An 18235-nucleotide genomic window follows, 5' to 3' on the forward strand; every position below is an offset into this window, starting at 1 on the left:
CATATGGTAGGGTTGGATTGTGTTCCTCAAAACTCCGAGCTCCCGGGCCCCTCTGAATGTGATTGCTTTTGTAGACAAGATGAGAAGGCCCTTCACGTGGCTCTAGTCCTACTGGACAAGTGTCCTCCTAAGAATAAATTTGGATGCAGGCAGCTTCGTGCAGCAAGAAAAGCCCACAAGATGGTGCAGTGAGAAGGCAGCTATCTAATGCCAGCATGAGAGGTCTCAGGAAAAGGCAGATTGCCAATGCCCTGGTGTTGACGTGAACCGTGAGACTAGGAGCTTCCGTTGTTTAATTCCTAGTATATGGTAGCCCTAGAGATTTGGCATACCAGGCCAGCCCATCTCTAGTCAGGTATCCCCCTGGGCACCGTGCCTTTGATTATTGCCTGAAATGACCCTGGCCCAAGTGGTCTGTTGGCTGACACTGGCTCCAGGGCCACAATCATGGTGAAGGAAGAATATGGAGCCTGTTTCTCTGCAGCACCTGCTCCCTTCCCCACACAGGCTCCAATGAAGACATCCATCACCCGATGCAGCTTTGTAAATGAGCCTGCATCTCCTAGTGTTCAGGAGCTCCTGAGAGGGGACCAGGAACCTGTCCTCTAATGGCTGTGCTCTCAGAGCCTCGCCCTATAGCAGCTGCGGTTCTCACTCTTCCACTTACAAATGTGATTAATATATGGGACTCATAGCCTCATATCATATATGTGGATGCTTCTCAGTTTACAGTGGGTTTTACATCCTAAGTTAAAGAAAAATATGTGAAATGGGCCCCAACCTCCAGAGAATAAGAGCTAAGCAGCCCAGTCCACCATAGAACAAGAGTTTTTTTCTTTTCTTTTCTTTTTTTTCCCCCTCATGATCTCAGGGCTTCTTTGGAACTGGGGCTCACTGTCCCTGACGAGCATTGAGAGTGTTTCCAATCATATCGAACAAGCCTGGAAAAGCATCAGAATTCAAAAATCCAAGTCCAGTTTCCCCCAAATGCACACCACCTTTGTGTCATTGTGTCTTAGAGACTACCTGTCACTTTCCTTTTTCTTTAAAATATTTTCTTGATTTTTTTTGGGAAAAATTTAAATATGTATACATTGATCATATCTATTCCCCAATCTTCCTCCAGGAAAACCCCCAGCCACTTCCCAACATGCCTGCCCCCCCACTACCTTCATATCTTTCCTCATATTTCTTCGGAACCCACTGAATCCAACTAGTGCTGCCTGCTAGAATGCTGAGCAATCTTGTTGGTTTGGCCTTGTATAGGTCTTGTGCAGGTGACCGCCGATGGCGTGAGTCTGTGTGTGCCACAGCACTCCTCCTCATGCTCTAGTTCTTATATTCTTCCCGTTGCCTCTTCCATAGTGTCGCTGAACTTTGTCTTGAGTTGGGGCAAAATGGTGTGGGTATAGGTGTCCCATTTATGGCTGAGCGCTTAATTACTTACTCACCGTGATTTAGCCAGTTCTGACTCTCTGCATTAACACTGTAGAAGATGCTTCTCTGGCCAAGACTGAGAGCAATGCTAATCTATGTAAGGGCATAAACGTGAATATTATGAGGAAGTTTGATATCATGTGCATTCAGGAAAACAACAGTAGTGGGTTTCTCCTTAGGGCCTGTGACCTCCCAAGCCATGGGCTTTTGGCCAAGTTTACAGCAGCAGGCTCACAGCTTCCTCTGTAGCCGGCTTAGCTCTAATCAGAAAGTGCTTGGTTAACCCCATAACTGTCACGCCATTATTGCACCAGTGGGCACATCTTGCCTGGCAGGTTGGTCTTGTAGCCTTCAGGGTTCACCATTGGGTTATACCAACGAAGGCTTTTCTCCCTCAGTTTGTCTGTCTGTGCTTTGTTCTTATTTTTTATTTTTGTTTTGTTTTGTCGGCTTTCTCCCTGGTTGAATAGCTCACCTGTGGCCAGGTGACTTTATTCATTTCATTTCTACTGGAACTCCAGTGCCTGGGACAGAAGACCTGAGACCCAATAGCCACACCCTGATTCTTTTTACTGGATCAGTAATTGAAAAGTACTGGCACAAACATGTCATGCATCCTGTGAGCCATGACAGCTGCCCACAAAAGTAGAATAAGAGATTTCTAGACTGAAACTTGGTCTCACAGGTGGCAGAATATGGCCTTGCCTTTATGCCTTTTCTGAACTCTAGCAAAACCAGCAGCATACTTACTGTCAACCTTAACTGCCCGAGGAACCTCCTTCTCATCCAGATGTAGGCAGCACTGTCCCCTGTCCCATGTGATGTGCCTACGATAAGACAGGCAGAGTCTTGTGGTCTATAGGGCACACAGCATGTGTGGTTATTGGGTGCATTAACATATTGGGTCCACTTCTCTGCTATGTCCTTTTGAATAGGTGAAGGAACCCATGAATTCTTTTTTTTTTTTTTTTACAACTTTACATCACATTTTATTTTTTTTTAAATTAATTTATTCATATTACATCTTGATTGTTAGCCCTTCCCCTGTTTCCTCCCATTCCTCCCTCCCTCCCACTTCCCCCCTTCTCCCCTCCCCTATGTCTGTGATTGAGGGAGACTTCTTCCCCCTATGTATGCTCTAAGATTATTGAGTCTCTTCTTGGTAACTTGCTATCCTTCTTCTGAGTGCCACCAGGCCTCCCCATCCAGGGGACATGGTCAGAAAAGGGGCACCAGAGTTCACGTGAGAATCAGATCTCACTCTCCACTCAACAGTGGAGAATATCGTGTTCGTCGGCTAGGTCTTGGTAGGGGTTCGAAGTTTACTGCCTATTTCACCTTGGCTGGTGCCTTAGTTTGAGGAGGACCCCAGGACCCAGATCTGCCTGTCATAAAGTTCTTCTTGTAGGTTTCCAGGACCCTGTGGGTCCTGTTATTTCCCCATTCTTCCATGCTACTCTCGCCTAAAGTCTCAATAGGATGTCCTCTCCTCTGACCCACTTTCTTGGTAAGTAAGGTTTTTCATGGGACGTATCCCTTGGACTAGTGTTTTGATATAAGTGAGTATATACCGTTTGTCTCTTTTTGCTTCTGGGTGAACTCACTCATTATGATAATTTCTAGGTCAATCCATTTGTCCACAAATTTTGGGAATTCCTCGTTTTTAATAGCTGAGTAATACTCCATAGTGTAAATGTACCATAGTTACACTATGGAACCCATGAATTCTTAACCGATGTCATTTTCATGTGTAACTAGGGGCTGGAAAGAAGTCACTCAGAGAGCAAGACCCCCAAGAAGAGGGTTAGCTTGTGTTCTTGGCCTCCAGTCCCCAGGGAGCAGTGCAGGGGGTGGGACCATTGTACTGCAAGCCTGGAGAGAGTACTTATGTCTCCTTGCAAGCTGCATGTTCTTGAGCTACTGGCTTTCCCTCTTGGAGCTTCTTTCTTCCAGTGTCAGAAAGGATGCAAACGCTTGCCCAGGAGCATGGCGATACAGGAAGAGCCACAGGTGCTATGGTGATGCGGGGTTATGATTGGTGGTTTTTTTTTTCTCCTTCCTGTAGGGGACATCACTGTATAAGATGTAGAGACTTAGAACAGAGATGAAGATCTCAAATAAATAGTGTGCCAGTTATTTTAATTGTCAATTTGACACAACCCAGTAGGTAGAAAGAGGTATTAATGAAAAAACTTATCTAGATCAAGAACTGAAATACTTGGCCCGTGGTCATATCTTTGTGTGTGTGTGTGTGTGTTGTGATTGCTAATTGAGGTGGGCTGGTGCCTTGGTCATTGTTATGTTGCTGCAAAGTGACACCATGGCCAAGGCAGTGGCTGCAGTTTTGTCTGTGTGCAGGAGGACCAACATGCAGGAAGGTGCTGGGTTAAGGGAGGCAGGCTGGGAGGAGTTTGGTGGAGGGGTTTAGTACAGCAAACAAAGGCTACGTATGCTGGAGTATCACAGGACTTCTGAGACAATGGAAGGCCTTGCTCCAAGCTAGGAGACAACGGGGGCAGCGTGTGTAAAGTATTACATTCTCAAAGCTCCCACAACCTTCAATGCCGGCCTGTCACCTGTCACCTCAGACTGCTTCAAGGGTCTTTGAAGTGTGACACCTGCCTATCCAGCTCCATCTGTTCTTTCTCCTTTCTGTAGCTCATCTAGGACCGCTGAGTGCTGGGCAGGGGTCAGAAAAGTGAAATCAACCCAGAGCTTTGAAGTGTTTGTCCACGTTGTGGATGAAAAAAGGAAGAGAGGCGGCTACGCCCCGGGGCATCCCGAGAGCCACCTGCCACCGCAGCTACTGCTCACATCTTTCACCTATTCTGTTGGAGTCCTACAGACACGTGGCAAAAAGGACCAGTTACTCAAGCTGCATCCAGCCACTCACTCAGCAAGTGATGGCCCAGGAACTCTTCCAGCTACTGAACTCAGAATAAGGAGTGGGACTCTGTCGCAACCAGTGAGTACATTTTTGCTTTTGACAGATTAACTATCCCCTTTGCCCCCATTCCGTGATAAGGGCTCTGCTCCCTTCTCTGCATACACACCCACTTCTTGGAAACAACCTCCTCCTTCTTCTTCAAAAGGCACGAGCGCTTCTTATGTTAACCAGCAGATGGCGCCCGACACTCCCGTGGGAACCAAGGCAGTGGCTTCCTGTGGTTTCCACCCTTTCAGCCCCCTCCTTGCCTTCTCTGGGAGGGGCCGTCCCTTTCAGGTCCCAGACAGAAAGTCACATAAAACACTTTGTGTCTGTCAGCAGATTTCTGGAAGGATCGAACTGAATGATGTGTGCTCCTGAGCAGGGTTGGTTGGCTTTGTTGACCTGTTTCCTCTCTGTCTTCTGTGAATGGCTCACCGGCTGCCTATTGGCTTCTCACAGCAGACTCCCTGAGTGCTTTAGACCTTTCCCAATTGTTCTCCAGCGGCTTACTCTCCTGGCCAGGGAAGAAAGGCATTCAGAGAGCCAGCCTTTGTCTCACACTCTCTTTGTCCACTCTCTGTCCTAAACCCAGAGCCTGAAGGGCTCCTGGCCCCGCAGACAGAAACAGCCTGAGTTTTGTCTACCGCTTCTGCTGAGGACTTCTCTGCTCTGATTTCCAAATAAGGAAAGCTTTACCTAGCAGGGAGATGGGCCTTATCTTCAGACCTGATTTTCCCCAGGGTCAGGTCTCTTGGAGAGCCGTTGTCACTTTGTCTTTTCTCTTCCTGACCGCAGATGGACTGACTAGCCGTGATATTTTAACTTTAGTGCCTCTCTAGCTCCCCAATCTTGTTTTGCAGGCATCCTATGATGGTTCCAACGGGACACTCCAACCTACTGACTCAAAATTAGGTATTAGGACAATAGCTGGTATTTAGGAAATAGGTGGCGTAAGAAAGAATCTCTGAGGCGTAGGAGACAGATTAATCAGTAAGGTCCTTGCCTTGCAAGCACAAGGGACTATGTTTTCCCCTTAGAACTCATGTGAAATGGCTTGGTACTAGCATTGGGGTGGCAGAAACAGTCAGCTCACTGGGGCTTATTGGTCAATGAGTTTAGCCTACTTGGCAAGTTCCAGGCTAGTGAGCTACTCTGTCTCAAAAAACAAAAAACAAAAACAAAAACAAAAACAAAAACAAGGGGTACTAGCACCCGAGAAATGACACCTGAAGTTGTTCTCTAGCCTCCGTACGCACATGCATGCATGCTCGCACATATTTATCTGCATACAAATAAACACACACATACAGGCATACAAAAGAAAGTGCCATCTCCTTCCTCCTGTCACCCATCCTCCATGCCAGACAATAGGAGTTACTTTAATATATATGTGTATATATACACAGAAACATGTAAATATATATAGAAACACACACACACACACACACACACACACACACACACACACGTAAAAATGGGCTCCGTCCTCCAGAAGCCCCCGACCAAAGAGGCGGTGGGTAAGAAGACAGACACTGATAGTCCTGGGTGAGAAACACTGTAGAATCTACAATGCCGGGGAGCTAAGAGATGACGTAAGAGTGGCCTGTTCCCTGTCATGCAGGAACCATGTGGGGCTTTACTGGTCCCTGTCATGTTAGGTCCCAGGGTTCTGGAGGTCTTGGTTTCCAGGGGGGCACTTGTAACCCTCAGGCAACAGGAGCCCATCATGCCTGAGGGTTATAGCTTCTTCTAGCTTGTACTGGGCTCTTTGTGCCAAGAGGCCATGGTGGAGGGTAGGAGTGGCTGTCCTGGAAGGAGTGATGGGCCCTGCTCTTCAGGAAGAAAGACAAACCCCTGCCCCATGATATTTCCCAATGGAGGGCAGAAAGACATTTGTCATCGAGATGACCCCTGGGCATCTCTTGGCATCCCCACGCTCAGTTTTAAGTAAACAGGCACGCTCCACAGGGGTAGCTAATAAGGGTGTGACAAGCAGGGCTTAGGCCACTTCTGTCCAGAACAGAGTGATTTCATTTAGATACTGTGGAGAGGTGGGTGGTAAGTCCCAGATGTCACCAGAGACTAGCACAGCAGTGGGGCCTCATTTCATCATATTATCCCCTCTCCTGTAAGTGTCTCCAGAAATTGTGATTAACCACAGAAGCCATGCTTGGCTGGAACCCACATGGTATGCACCAGTGAGGGGCTCAGGAATGGAGTGAGTTTGCTCAGCAAGGTGTATTTGTCAGGGCTTTCTGAAAGAACAGAGCCATCAAAATGAATCCTTGGTAGCCCAACAGTGCCTGTCTCCTGGTAGAAAGGCTAAAGAGCCAGCAGTTTTCAGCCCGCAAGACTGGATGTTTCAGCTGCCCCACTGTGGTGCTGGAGTCTCAGGGAAGTGCCACCTTTCAGTCTGTGTTGCATTTCCAAAGAAGTAGATTCTAATATTAGCTAAGGAATGCCTTAGTGTCAGTGGACGTGTCACTGCCCCAGGGCATAGATGGAGGGAAGGAAGTAATTTGTGGCAAAGTTTTTAGTCTACCATATTTTGCTTTCAAAAAACATGTTTTAATGGTACAAAGGTGTGTGTGTGTGTGTGTGTGTGTGTGTGTGTGTGTGTGTGTGTGTAAGCAAATTTGGAAGATTTTGGAAGTGTATAAAACTCTCCTATACTGCACCATCAGAGATAATTACATTAGTATCTTAGCATGCTTCTTATCTGTCTACCATCTAAATGAATATGTTATTACATATATGAATACACATGCTTATGAATTCTTATACTTAAGAGTGGTAAAAGGCCTGATGCCCCTGTCAATCAAAATTGACAGGATGAACAGTTTCTGGTGCTATCAAATTACTCCTGGCCATATTGAGAAGAGACGAAGGGAGCGGAGCTTTCCTGGTCTCTTGTCTGGAATTGGTGCGGCACAGAACCTGGGCTGTTTTCCCGATGGTTTGAGACTAAAGACTTGGTCAGATTAAGTCATTTATGCCCCTGGGTACCCATTGAGCACAGAGAAGGGCAGTGGCGAATGGAAGTGTCTTTAGATATCTCCAGGAAGAGGAGCCTCTGAAAACTAGCACCAGCTACACTTTTTTTTTTTTTTTTTTTTTTTTTTTTTTTATGAGGAGACCCAGGATCAAAACTACTCTTGTAGAGAGTGGTCAGGGAGGAAACAGGCCACTGTGTTTTCCACTGTTGCCATCACTGGGGTGTGAGGCCCGCAAGGTCAGTTCAAGAAAGACATTCGTAGGCGAGAACCTTCTAGAACCTATCCCTACAGGTGTGATTTAAGGAAATGCCAGATACAGAGAGCTCAAGGTGAAGCCTCTTGTGCAATTGAAGCATCTTGAAGCAATTGAAGACACCAAGGAAATAGACTGAGATAAAGCAGACCTCGTAGGCTAGCCCTTAGGATGTAGGACTGGGCAGAAGCCAGGTACCACAAGGCCTGGTGACACTCCTCAAAATCCAGCTATACAGGAGGTTTAAGGGCAAGAATTGCTTGATCCCAGGAGTTCGGAATGACTTTGAGAAGCCTCAATCTACCAAACATTTATGTTCCTCAAATGAGTATTACAAAAACCCCTGGCATACAAAAATACTCTGGAATAAATCTCTCTGTCTTTAAACTTTTTATTGATTCTTTATGAGTTTCACATCATGCATCCCAGTTCCACTCATCCCCAAACCCTTCATATCTGCCCTTTGCTCTTGCACCCCTTAAAAATAACACACACACACACACACACACACACACACACACACACACACACCACCGCCGCCGCCACCCCCACTAACAACAAAGTATTGAAACATGTCTCATTGTGAATGCTGTCATAGGGTGGCCCACAATAGACCCCTCTGTCCACACATCTTCACTTGTAAATGTTTGTTGGATGAGTTAGTGGTCTGGTCTGGTTCAAGGTCTTGCTTCTATGACACCATCTATATTGGATCCTCACCAGGCTTCCTCCCAGTTATCCCGTCGTTGCCCTGTGTCATGGAGATCCTGCAGCTTTGGTTCAGCAAGACCGGCCCTTTCACATGCCCCAGCTATTTGCAGATGATCCAGATTTTGGGATAGGCCAATATAGAGGCCTGGATCTGGGTCTGAGTGGCAGCTGAGCTGCTCAGACCGCCAGCTCTCCCTCATCTGCACTAGTAGGGTGAGCTTTCCAGCACTGCTCTAGCTAGGCCACCCAATGCCGTTGTGTGCAGGAGGCAGGGTCAGCTCACCGGCTCTCATGTCCTCAGGGCTGCACCCATGCCTCCACGGTCCGGTCCACTGTGCTGCCCAGTTAAGGCGCCGTGCTCCGGTTCCCAAGTGCTGCAGCCTGCAAGGGGCTGGACCATTTCTCTCTGCTCTTACACCTTGCCTTTGCCATCAGGGCCAGCTCCTCTGTATTGCCCAGGCAAACTGCAGGGCCTGTTTTCCAAGGGCCAGCTTTCCCCAACTACCACTACAGGTGACAAGAGAGGCAGAGGTGGGGAGCATCAGAACCCATACCACCTCCACCTCATGGCGGAGTAGGCAGGGCCAGCTCTTCCTTGCTCTCACTCATAGGGCTGGCTTACTCGTGCCTCCTTGACCAGGGGCAGGGCCAGCTCTCCCACTCTCATGACCCTGAGTCCAGGTCTCCTGACAGCTGCCATTGGTGGTGAGGAGGTAGGGTGGGCCAGTCACTTGCAACCATGCCATCTTACGGCAGATGAGTGGTGGGACCAACTCTGCTGGGCTCTCACCCTCAGGCAAGCTCACCTGCACCCCAGGCCTTGAGTCAGCTCTGCTGCACTGTCTAGGCTAGGTGCAGGGCTCGCTTTCCTGAGTGCTGCAGCTGATGGGGAGAGGGATAGCTTTCTCCAGCTTATGACTCCGTGGGCAGCTTTCCTGACCACCGGCGTCAGCTGTCTCACTCTCACGCCCTTGGGGCCCAGCTCACCACACCCTTGCCACCAGGGCCAGCTTTTACTGTGCTGCCTGCGAGAGGCACAGGGTCTGCTCTCAGGAGTGCGGCTGTGGGAAGCGGCTGGGGCCAGCTCTCCAGAGTCCCACAATCAGTGAGGGGCGGGGCCAGTTCTGTCCAGACCCTGGACATCCATGTAGTCCCCAACCAGGGGCATCCCAATGTCCTTTAATGGTAAATGAGCCATGAACATCGACAACCGAACCCTGCCCTTGCTGCATAGCCACATACTCCGACATGGTCCTCAGAGGCAGGCAGCTCATGCCCCTCACCATGGCCCCAGGTGGCAGGGCTGGTCACTCAGGACCGGCTGCTTCTCTCCACCCTGCAGTTCCATTTCTCTTCATAATGCTCAAGCCGCTGCACTTCTCTTTCTCTCCTTCCGTGCACCACATACTTGCACACCGAGGTGGTTCCCACTGCAGGCTGGCCATGAAGCTGGCGGGCCCCTCAGTAATGACATCTTTTTTTTTTTTTTTTTGTTCAGTGCTTCAGGACTGTGTGGTGAGGTGGCAAGCAGATATATACTGCCTGCCTGTGCCTTGTACACGAGGGCAGGTCTGGGGCATCTTTCTCCTTCTACATCAGGAGGCATGGCAGAATGCAGGTCTCTGTCTGCCTCCTCCGTTGCTGCGCTGCCTGGATTTGATTTGATTTTTATGTGTCTAAGGCATAAACCCACTTTGGCCACCAAGCCAAGAATCAAGCTAGGATGATCAAAGGACAGCCATCTGCTCTGCCCCTGACGGATATAAAAACACCACCAACAAGGTGTCTCTTTGCCCATTGCCAGGGTTGTGGAGTAAATCTCTTATTTCACACATCTGCTGCTTTTCCTAGGATAGAATCCCAGAAGTAAACTACAGGACTGCAGAAGATGAGATTAGGGCTTTGGGTGACTCTTGCAAGTTGTGCTCCTGGAATTTCCCCTTCTAGCGCTTTCCACAATGCTGGATAGCAAAAGAAACAAATAAACAAATAAAGGAAAATAAGTAAATCTCTACCAGGTGAAAACAATGGCTTCCTGTTCTAATTTGCATTTGTGTTCACCAGTCAGGACCACAGTTTTAGCAATGTCCCACGGCAGTTTATTAAGTAAAGGCTTTTGCCTTTCAGAAAAGATGTGTATTAGAGATTACGTGTATGAATTCACTGTGTACTGTTATCCACACGCTATCACGTAAGCTGCAAACAGTTTTCCCTTTAGCTTATTCTTTGCTTGTGTGTCTCTGTGTCTGTGTGTGTTCACACAACAGGTGTGCAGGAGCATGTGTTTATGTTGTGATAGAGAGACCAGTGGTGGGGTTCCTCACTACCACACTCCACTTTGTTTCTTGAGTTGCTCACTGAACCTGATGCTCATTATTAATTCCGCTAGACTGGCTGGCCAGTGAGCTCCGTGGATCCAGCTGGCTCTACCCTCTTGGGCTGGGGTTACAGGTGCCTTCGGAGCTCAGGCACCACTCTCGCACAGCAGACAGTACACTGACGGAGCCGGCTCCCAGCCCCTGCTTGTTAATTTATTTTTAGACATATGGTGATTTGTGTTTTTCCAGTGTTGAATCTGCTTTTCTTTATTTTATTTTATCTTTTTTTTTGTCTTGTAACTTCCCCTGCTTTCATGCTTAGAATGTCAGTCTTAATCCATCTCTCAAAAAATGTCAACTATTGAGGCTTTGCCACTTAGCAGAGGGGAAGGGAAGGGCTGCCTGTCTTTGGAACCAGAATTGACAGGTGGAGCTGATTCTTCTGTGCGATGATTTCCTCTCTAGCTGAGCCGGGCAAACTGCCTCCAGGGTCCCTATTAACTGACATGGGCCTGAACAGCAAAGGCCTCATTTTATGTAGCTGTGAGGCCCGCAAGAAATGACACAGCATTTACACCCGAGGCTCTTTTTTTTTTTTTCCTACAGTGGGTGTCAGGCAGGCCTGGGGCTGGGCAGGTAGCTCTCCTTTGTGCAGTTTGCAATCTTGGTTTGGTTCATCGCCACACACCTCAAAGGCTTGCATGCCACTTGGTAGTTTGTGTCTTCCTCATGGTGTGAATTTGAGTTTCAGTGCCTGTGGGATTGATCCTACATGGCATGCCCACTTAGTGGCATTTGCAGGTTCGTGATGGAGGATTAAGTGTGCCTTCGAAGGGGAGCCGGCGTCGTGTGCTAGGGATGCTGATGGTCTTAGTGCCGGAGATCCTCTTTCCCCAAGATGGAGGCCTGAGTCTGCTGCCTAGCTAAAGGTAGAGGGAGTACAGTGGCAATGAAGCAAGGAGGGACTTTTCCAGTGGGTCTGACAAGTTGCTTAAAGGTCCCACTCTTCTACCCTGTCTACAGTGGTCCTCAACCTCCCTAATGCCATGGCCTTCTAATACAGTTCCCCATGTTCTGGGGACCACAACCATATAATTATTTGGCTGCTACTTCATAACTGTACTTTTGCTAGTGTTATGAATTGTAATGTAAATATCTGATATGCAGGATATCTGGTATGCCACCCTCAAAGAGGTCTTGACCTGCAGGTTAAGAACCACTGCTCTAGAAGCTTCTATCTCAATCTCCATTTCTCAGAGAACTGCTGTAGGTACAGAACATGATGTTGGCCATGTTTGGACACATCACAGGTCCTTAGTACATAGCAGATGGTATATTTATCCAGATAAAGAAAATCCATCCAGGTAAGAAATTTGTGACTACTCCAGGGATAGTTTTCTGTACTGCCCATGATCTGTTACTGAGCTGTTGGTCCAGGGTCACAATGTGATGGGTCAGCTGATGTGATCCACACAACCTCAGTGAGCACTGATTTTGACATGAATACTCACAGTGGTGTCCAGTGGGATGGAGTGTGAGATTCTGCTTTGAAGCATGAGGCTTCGAAGACTGTGCACGGGAGCAGATCTTCAAGGCTCTGAAATGCGTAGAGGTCTGCGCGTCAGCTCTGTTAGCATCAGAGAAGTTCTGGGTGGGCAGGGCCTCTTCATAAAGGAGAGTGGTGGTTGTGCGTAGCCATACTGATGAGACCCTACTGGGGACCCTGCTCTCCAATATGGCTCAGTAACCGTAAATGGCACAGAACAGTATATTCTCCTGTGATCTCTGTTGCTCTCAGGTGATTTTTTTGTTCTTCCAAAGTTTCAGCAGAGTTGTGCCTTTTCCATCCCTTTGCAATTCAGGTAGCTGTAAGCTCTGCAGGTCAGCACATGGGCAGCTGTTTGAGCAGAAGCCTCAGTAGCCAGTGTCCCATGCCTCATTTTGCTTTGAGTGGTCTCAACCATCAAGGAGTTAGAGACTAGTGTCATCCCAGCTTGCTCTCTGAAAGGGGGGCCAGTAGTGTAAGTACCTAGAAACAATTTCTTAAAAATTATTTGTATATGTCTATATGAGTGTGTTCCAGGTGTGTGCAGGTACCCACAACAGCCAGAAGGGAGCACCAATCCCCCAGCACTGGAGTTGTAGGCACTGGTGAGCTGGTTGTGGGTGCTGGGAACTGAGCCTAGGCCCTATGAAGAGCAGGAAGTAATCTTTATGGTGAACGCTCCCTAGCCCCGATTTCATTGTTTCATTTGCTGAGCATCTGTGGTGTTTCCTTTGTCACCGTGGCATAGTCAACCTTGTGTAGACTGTTTAGGGTCACTTGAAAATCCACACCCTTCTTTGTCCACCCACCCAACATCTTGGTGCTGAATCGGATAGGCATCACTCAGGTCAGGTTTATCCCCGAGATATCTTGAGTGTGTGTCACATTCCTGGCCAAGATGGGGAGTGATGGGGCCTGGGATGTCTTATTCCACCAACGCCAGGTGGTCAGGCTGAGGAGAAGAGAGAAAAGCAAGGCAAACCATTGCCAGGCTTCTACTAGGTATTGATGTTCTTCCCCCATCTCTCTCATGCCTCTCTCTGCCCCTCTCTCTTTTATAAGGTACTTTGATCACACTCTTCCCATATTTCATAAACCTCCCCACACCATCCCTCCCCACACCATCCCTCCCCACACCATCCCTCCCCACACCATCCCTCCCCACACCATCCCTCCCCACACCATCCCTCCCCACACCATCCCTCCCCACACCATCCCTCCCCACACCATCCCTCCCCACACCATCCCTCCTCACACCATCCCTCCCCACACCATCCCTCCTCACACCATCCCTCCTCACACCATCCCTCCCTACACCATCCCTCCCTACACCATCCCTCCCTACACCATCCCTCCCTACACCATCCCTCCCCACACCATCCCTCCCCACACCATCCCTCCCCACACCATCCCTCCCCACACCATCCCTCCCCACACCATCCCTCCCCACACCATCCCTCCCCACACCATCCCTCCCCACACCATCCCTCCCCACACCATCCCTCCCCACACCATCCCTCCCCACACCATCCCTCCTCACACCATCCCTCCCCACACCATCCCTCCTCACACCATCCCTCCCCACACCATCCCTCCCTACACCATCCCTCCCTACACCATCCCTCCCTACACCATCCCTCCCCACACCATCCCTCCTCACACCATCCCTCCTCACACCATCCCTCCCCACACCATCCCTCCCCACACCATCCCTCCCCACACCATCCCTCCCCACACCATCCCTCCCCACACCATCCCTCCCCACACCATCCCTCCCCACACCATCCCTCCCCACACCATCCCTCCCCACACCATCCCTCCCCACCCCCCAACCAATTCTCTTTGTTCCTCAGATAGCTGTGATTCAAATGTGGTTTAAATACTAAATGGGATTTTTAGCTATAAAGAAGAACAAGTTTATGTAATTTGCAGGAAAATGGACGCAACTGGGGATAGTCTCAGCATTATTTCTATGTGTGTGTGTGTGTGTGTGTGTGTGTGTGTGTGTGTGTGTATGCAGTTCACAGGTGTGCAGTTGCTTGTGAGTATGTTCATGGAGGCCAGAAGGCAGCTTTGAGTGATGGACCTCAGGTGCCAGCCACTCTTTTATTTTTGAGACAGAGTCTCTCATTGGCCTGGAGCTATAACCTAGCTGGCCTGTGAGCCTCGAGGGTCTATCCATCCTGGCATCCCTACTGCTGGGTTGATAAATTCTTATGATTACATCTGGCTTTTTGGGGGGGGGAGGTTCTAGGGAGCAGCCAGGCCCTTCTGCTTGTGTGGCAAACACTTTATAGACCCAGCCATCTCCCCAGCTCTCAGGATTGTTTCTAATGATCACTGAACACTAGGAGGTTACTGTTATTAGAACTCACCTTCCCCTCCTTTGAGAGACAGTCTTTGTAGCCCAGGCTGGCCTGGAACACATGCATCTCCTTCTTTTGCCTCCCCAGTGCTGGTACAGGTGTGTACCACTGTACCTGGCGTTTTATCATTGTGTGTGGGGGGAAAGCATCTTATAGTTAAATAGCATATTCGAAGCCACAAGGCTGGTCAGGGGTCCAGCTGAGATTTAGACTAAGGGAGAAACAGATTGCCAGGGCAGAGAGTGTCTCCACCCCGCCTCTGTAAGGCGTGTCTCTCTGAACTGCTGAATCTCCTGCGGTTACATCGAGCATTTCTGGACCTCTTGGTGTGCAGATGAAGCTTGCCCTCTTCCTCGCATTTACTGTCATTATGTGTTTTCCATTACAGCTCTTTGCTTCTGTAATATCTGCCTCCCCCACTCTGCTGCAAATTCTACTCTTAGAAGGACTGCATTATCTCTATAATTCTCAGTACTCTGACGTAGCCCAAGACTGGCATGTGGAGCACATTCAGGACAAAATGATCGCTCATGGTAGTGAAAGAAGGTCCTTCATGCTGATGGGAAGACCCTTGAGGTAGTAAAATGTAAAAGTTCAAAGCACAAGCATAGATTCAAGTACCTGAGTTTGAGTCTTCGTTTTGCTATTGTGCGATCTAGGCATATTTCCTTATGCTTCTCTGTACCTCAGTTTTCTCACTTGTAGAAGGAGGAAAATACTGACTCTCTGGTGACTGTTGTGGGACAAGGCCTACAGTGCAGCATGGGAACATAGGTGCTCACTAAGCTCCAGGGAATTGCATTGTGCAATTGAACCAGATACTGCCCAGGCCGTGTTTTACTTTTTGGTAGCTTCATACACTTGTGATATGTACTGTATTATATTCATACTCCATCGTTCTGGCATCCTTTTCCTCTCAGTCCCTTCTTCTCACCTAGTCCTTCGGTGGTTACACAATTAGAGAAAATAACATTCCTCCTCCAGCAAGCAGGAACATCTCCTCAGGAGGGCATGTGGCCTCCTGGGCACCCCCTCTATCCATGGCGGAAAGTTGCAGGGCCCAACATTGTGCAAGTATCCACAGCTACTATTTCTTCATAGTTGCAACAGCAATGCCATATGCAGACAGCGGCATTTTACGGGCGCTGCTTCCCACCCTCAGCTTTTACATTTTCTCTACTCTCCCTTCTGGAATGTTCCTAGAACCTCAGACAGGCCTTGTGTGACTTCCATGTGTTCTTTAAGGCTCAGTGCCCATCAGTCACTTATTCTCAGCCCTTGGACTACACATGAGTCATTGCAAAAATGTACTTGTCCTCCTAAGGCTGAGAGCTGCATTAGTCTAGAAATATAAACATAAATATTTAGAAGGCAGTTTGACAACTTGTTTGCTTAGGGAAGCAATGGAAGCGTGTCATGCTCCAAGCCCCCTCCCGTGAGCTCCTAGTCATAGCCTAGGTTTAGAACCTGGTATGTACCTCTCTTCCTGCAGACTAGAGACCATAGCTATCCCCAAAGCAGTTGGTTGTACCCAAGATAGTTGTGCCACTGTTGCTATTGTAACATGCTTGCTTTACAGCTGGGAAAAACTATTGATGGGGTTTTCTCCCCCAGTAGCCTTCATAGTCCTGTTTGGCACCATGAATGCTAGCTAACAGGGAGAGAGATTCTGTCTCAGTTCTGCTTTGATTTCTCTGTAACCTGTAAGATTGTATATCACCAAGGTGGTTTAGCTTAGCAGCTTACCATCTATTTCTGGATGGGCAACCAAGAGCAATGGTATGTAAGATTTGTTTTCGATATGCTGCTCTAGTAGTAGGCAGTCTCCAGTATTTGAAACTGTTAGGGAAATGGAGCATCAAAGAGTTTGTAGTCAGACAGTTCCGGGGTCTATGTACAGCAGTGACTTGCTAACAAGGGGGGCCTTGGACAATAAAGGGGAAGTAAGGCAAGTAATTATAAAATTGGTGATTACTTCTACATTGGTGGATTGGTATGTGAATGAGGTGAGGTTGGGTCTGCAAACTTTTTGAAGTGTGTGTGTATGTGTGTGTGTGTGTGTGTGTGTGTGTGTGTGTGTGTGTGTGCACGTGTGTGTTTTCTTGTGAGTCAGGATCTGTCCATGATCTCTGAACAAATAAATAAAAGCAGATTTTGCTGACTGAATGATGGAAGAGAGAGATGGTGGTGGATCCCATTCGGTTCAGGGCTTAAAAAACTGACACTGGGTCCATGGGGTAAGGGAAATTATGTGGCCATGACTGAGGATATCTGGTGACAATCTGGCATGAAGAGTCACATCATGATGATTCTGCTAGGCCCACCTGGGTTCATTTCACTTGCCACCTGGGCTGTGTTTATGCAGGAGCAGTTGTCTGTTAATGTACCCCCATGACAAGACCTAACCCCCCACCTCCACCTCTGACTATATAGGGACAAAGAAATCAAAACCATTGGTCTTACAAGATTTTCAATCTACTGCATTGCAATGCCTTGGTTACTTGAACCAAAATGAACCAGTTCACAGATTTCCTAGAACAGGACTTGAGTGCATTGACCATGCATTCTCCTTTTTTTTTTGAGACGTGTCAATTGGTTACATTCATTCTGTGAGAAAATTAGCTGTAAGGCAGTTTTCACACCTCACCTGCATGGTTAGCCCTTGGGTGGTCTTTTCTTCCAGGGGACTAGATTAATCTGTTCCTTGTGGAAAAGCAAGCATAAGCTGAAACATTACCTCAAACTTCTGGTCTACACACTGTACCATGGCATTTTAGCTTGATTAATTCCATTCTTGAAGACATTGTGCAGTAATGAATAGCATATTGTGTAGCCAAGGTATGGAAGATTTCAATGCACACATTGCCAAATGAGCCTCTTGGTTCCTTAACTAAGTGCAAAGGACTTGCTAACAATGAACTTAGCTGAAGTATTATTCCCTCAAAACAACATTACCATTGTTCACCACGCACAGGGCACACATGAGATGCCACTGGTATAGACAGTATATTATGGGTAATTGTGTAATTTTGTAGCTTCTCTGACCATATGTTTGGAAATTGTAGAAATAGGGGTCTCCGCAAATCTAGATTTTAATTAACCTTGGCTGTGATCGCAGTATAACTATTGGTAAGTGGGAGAGGGAGAATAATTATCATTTGGTGAACAAGGGAGAAATGCAAAGGTTAATAAAGTTCACAAATTAGCTCCGGGCTGCTCCCTCTTTGTAATTTGCTACCCCTCTTTGGGGACATTGTGGAGGGAAATTATGCATGCTTTTTTTGGTGTGTGTTGCACATGTAGATTTGTGGGTACGTGTGCACATGTGTATACATGCACGTGGAGGAGGTCAGGGGTCCATGTCAAGCAGTGTTTCTTAATTGTGCTTTGTATTGTTTTGAGACCGCATCTCTCACTAAACCTAGAGTACACTGATTCAAGAAGGCTGAGTGGCTGGCAAGCTCAGATGACCCACTTATCTCTGCCTCCCATAGACCTGGGGTCATTTACAGTCACCACCTTTCTAGAACTTTCCTAACACTTCCTAGTGAAGATCACCTTATTTCTCTTGAACATTCTGCTGGTCCCAGAAACTGAAAGAAAAAAAAAACTTAGTTAAAAAGCTGGTTCTCCTTAAAACCCTTTTTTAATTTTTATTATTTTTTTTAAAATAAATTGA

The sequence above is a fragment of the Acomys minous genome, assembly GCF_964271855.1.
Source record: "Acomys minous genome assembly, chromosome: 8".
In the NCBI taxonomy this organism is placed as follows: domain Eukaryota; kingdom Metazoa; phylum Chordata; class Mammalia; order Rodentia; family Muridae; genus Acomys; species Acomys minous.